Source organism: Berghia stephanieae, chromosome 7 (assembly GCF_034508935.2).
Source record: "Berghia stephanieae isolate SIO BIC M18660-M18661 chromosome 7, UCSD_Bste_1.3, whole genome shotgun sequence".
NCBI lineage: Eukaryota > Metazoa > Mollusca > Gastropoda > Nudibranchia > Aeolidiidae > Berghia > Berghia stephanieae.
The window spans coordinates 6,784,838-6,788,965 of record NC_088366.1 but is presented as its reverse complement, the minus strand read 5'-3'; the positions used below and the strand labels follow the sequence as shown (position 1 = coordinate 6,788,965).

General features: G+C 38.8%; 1 protein-coding gene across 1 annotated transcript in view; it reads left to right on the top strand.

The window, feature by feature from the left end:
* Positions 1-697: 697 nt before the first annotated feature.
* LOC144976426 (junctophilin-1-like) overlaps positions 698-4,128 on the top strand; it is a 173,288-nt gene continuing 169,857 nt past the window's right edge. The window contains exon 1 of the mRNA XM_078920715.1: positions 698-900. The gene's annotated coding sequence lies outside the window, so the exon portion shown is untranslated. The remainder of the gene's footprint in view (positions 901-4,128) is intronic.

Sequence of the window (4,128 nt, the reverse complement as noted above, 5' to 3'; positions counted from 1 at the left end):
TTTATCTTATTTTTTAAACCCTTTCCTTACCACCCATAGGAAAATCTTCACATTCGTTATGACGTAACCCACAATTTTCACGCTTTGATTCCTTTTGTACATCACCTAATTTAAAGGAAACGTTTCTCTTATAGTTATAAAATCTTGGCACTGTGTTGTAGGGCTCGTTTTGACGATCAATATTATGTATAGAATGTACTTGTTGCTTTTCTGTTTGAGTAAGAAATGTCTATATTTGTATTGGTTGGGTGGAAAGTTTTTGTGTCAATTCTGAAAATGGCTGGTAAAGAGAGAGTTATAAAATGTTCATTGTGCCGGATAAAACTAAGGGACGCAATCGGTGACAAATGAATTCTCCAAACTGAGTCATCTTTTACATCACTTGGCATTATTTGCAAAATCGATCTGGCAACCATATTTTTCCACTTTCCTTGTTCCTATTCACTTCTCTCATACAGTTATCTACCCACCTACCTGTATTTCCATCACTTCAAACTCACCCTTCTTCCACTCTCTCTCTCTCTCTCTCTCTCTCTCTCTCTCTCTCTCTCTCTCTCTCTCTCTCTCTCCAATTTCTTTACTCACTTACCTGTCCTCCCCCCCCCCACCGCCCCCCCCCCCCCCGTCTCAATCGGCTTCTTCCCCCCCCCCCCCCCCCCTTGCCACCCGAGGTTCTTGCCCTCTTCCAAATTGGCTCAGACAAGGTGCTCTCTCTTTCTCTCTCTATACCTCTTCCTCTAACTTTTTTTTTCTTCCTCTACGGTAACTCTACTACTACGGCATTATGTTCTTTACAATTTCACCGGAGAGAAACGAACTAAGTTTTCTCCCCTTTTCTTCCTCTTTCCGCCCAGTTTTGACACGGTCACGGAATTCTCCTTCTATCGGATTCGCATAAAGGTAAGTTTTTAGTTTATTGAATATTAGAAATGATGAACAAAACACAACTTTTATGGAAGTCTCTGTACGTGTGTATGTGTGTGTTTATGTGTGTATTTATGTGTGTATGTGTGTGTCAATATAATGTACAAATGACACATCGTGTAAAGTAGTCCCATATTTCATTGCGATTTCAAAAATCCAGTGGAATGGTAGTGTGTATTATGTCAAATGACCTTGACATTCAGTGTCAGTCAAAGAACATAAAAATTCGTTTTTCATTAGCCTACACCCCTATGTTTGCTGACAATATTTGTGTACTTAAAGCACATGATGTAATCGCATTAGGATGTATATTCTTCCTTGATAATAATATTATGATACACACCTCACTGTTTGTAAGGATCAAATCAATGGCCCATGTTTTACAACTGGGATAATACGGTAGCCATCGTAAAGTTATAGCCTGACACTGACCAAAAAAATTGACGTCAAAATGCCAGTCTTTTGCCACAAAAGAAAACAAATCGTGAGTTGTATTCAATAATTCAACCAATGAAATAACTTCTTTCCATGAGCTCTACTGACGACAACTCACTAGGCCGTGCAAAAACCAAATAATGACGTCAAACTGCCAGTCCTTTTGGGATTCCGTACCAGGCTATAGATAGTTCGAAGATGACGTCACTCAAGTCTTTGTTATTGTTTTTTGCCATCCGCGTTTATGAGTTATGCTCACTGAACTGTATTAACCCGACTATAAACGTTCATGGATACACACAGTTTTGTGTGTTGGTCCGTTATACTTCCGGATGGCAATGTTATGAGCTTCTTAGCCAAGAGCATACTATCTATAATATAGATAGTATGCAGATGACGTCACTCAGGTCTTTGTTATTGTTTTTTGACTCCGCGTTTATGAGTAATGCTCACTGAACTGTATTAACCCGACTATAAACGTTCATGAATACACACAGTTTTTGTGTTGGTCCGTTATACTTCCGGATGGCAATGTTATGAGCTTCTTAGCCAAGCGCATACTATCTATAGATAGAATGCGCTTGGCCAAGGAGTTCACAACATTGCCATCCGGAAGTATACGGACCAACACACAAAACTCTGTGTAACCACGAACTTTTATAGTCTGGATAATACAGTTTAGTGAGAACAACTCGCAAACGCGGATGGCAAAAACAATAACAAATGCCTGAGTGACGTCATCTGCATACTATCTATAGGCAGATTATTAAGGATTACGGGGCGTAAATGAGTGAGGATGTATGGTCTTTCTAAGACTAGAAAAAAAAAAAGATGCCATCACTCTGAAACCAGAAAATCAATCAATTACACACGCTATCTATGAATCCGGTCTTCGGGAAGAGTGGGTTTACACTTCCAATGAGAATGGAACCAGTATTTTGACACCACATTTTTGTTCACTTTATAAGATACACTGTGGCCTAACGGTGTTACTTAAAAGTACCTTTTCCGAAAAAGGTTTATAGATAGAACGAAGATGACGTCTCTCATGTCTTTGTTATTGGTTTTTGCCATCGGCGTTTATGAGTAATTATCACTAAACTATATTATCCAGACTATAAACGTTGATGGTTACACATAGTTTTGTGTTGGTCCGTTATACATCCGGATGGCAATGTTGTGAGATTCTTAGTCAAGCGCATACTATCTAAAAAACTCACAATATCGCCATCCGGAATATAACGGGCCAACACACACAACTATGTGTAACCTTAAACGCTTATAGTCGGGTTAATACAGTTTAGTGAGAATTAGTCATAAACATGGATGGCAAAAAACAATAACAAAGTCCAGCGTGACGTTATATTTGTTCTATCTATACTTTTGTAATGTTTATGATGTGATGTTGAGTGGTTCTCATGTGTACGTTAACATTATTATAGATAGAATGCCTTGCCAAGGAGTTCACAACATTGCCATCCGGAAGTATAACGGACCAACACACAAACTCTGTGTAACCATGAACTTTTATAGTCTTGTTAATACAGTTTAGTGAGAACAACTCACAAACGCGGATGGCAAAAACAATAACAAAGGCCTGAGTGACGTCATCTGCATACTATCTATAGCCTGACACGAGAACCCTAAAGGACTGGCAGTTTGACGTCATTTTTTTTTGTCAGTATCAGCGTAGCCATCGTTATGTTATAGCCTGATACTGAAATCCAAAAGGACTGGCAGTTTGACGTCATTATTTGGTTTTTGCACCGTCTAGTGAGTTGTCGTTAGTAGAGTTCATGGAAACAATTTATTTCATTGGTTGAACTATTGAATACAACTCACGATTTGTTTTCTTTTGTGGCAAAAGACTGGCATTTTGATGTCATTTTTTTTTTGGTCAGTATCAGGCCATAACTTTCCGACGTCAACGATACAACCCGGCAACTAAAATAGTTCTGACACCTTATGATTCAATATATGTGACCTCTCGTCTCAAAACGGTTATTCCAGATAGTTCGAAGATGACGTCACTCAGGTCTTTGTTATTGTTTTTTGCCATCCGCATTTATGAGTAATGCTCACTGAACTGCATTAACCTGACTATAAACGTTCATGGATACACACAGTTTTGTGTGTTGGTCAATCATACTTCCGGATGGCAATTGTATGAGCTTCTTAGCCAAGCGCATACTATCTATTAAGTCGGGATGATTAAGATGCTGAAAATTGATTTTGTAGCCAGAAATATCAGACATACGTTGAGTTTGTATGTTTTATTGAGGAGGATGAATATGATATTTTATAGTTCTAAATACAAATAAGTAATTTCTTTGACCAGTTTAACTATAATTTGAATTTTTAGCATCTGGTTCATCCCGACATAATACCGTTTTCTATTAAATCAATGTCTTTTTGTTTATAGATAGTATGCGCTTGGCTAAGAAGCTCATAACATTGCCATCCGGAAGTATAACGGACCAACACACAAAACTATGTGTAACCATGTACTTTTATAGTCTGGTTAATACAGTTTAGTGAGAACAACTCACAAACGCGGATGGCAAAAAGCAATAACAAAGGCTTGAGTGACGTCATCTTCATTCTATCTATATGTGGCCCATTCGGTCCCGATCAACGCTGAGTTCAAAGCTATGTGCTATTGTGCGTGATTTTGGATAGAGCGACGCCATTGGTTTGTGTGTGTGTGTGTGTGTGTGTGTGTGTGTGTGTGTGTGTGTGTGTGTCTGTTGAAGGGAGGGGGGGGGGGGG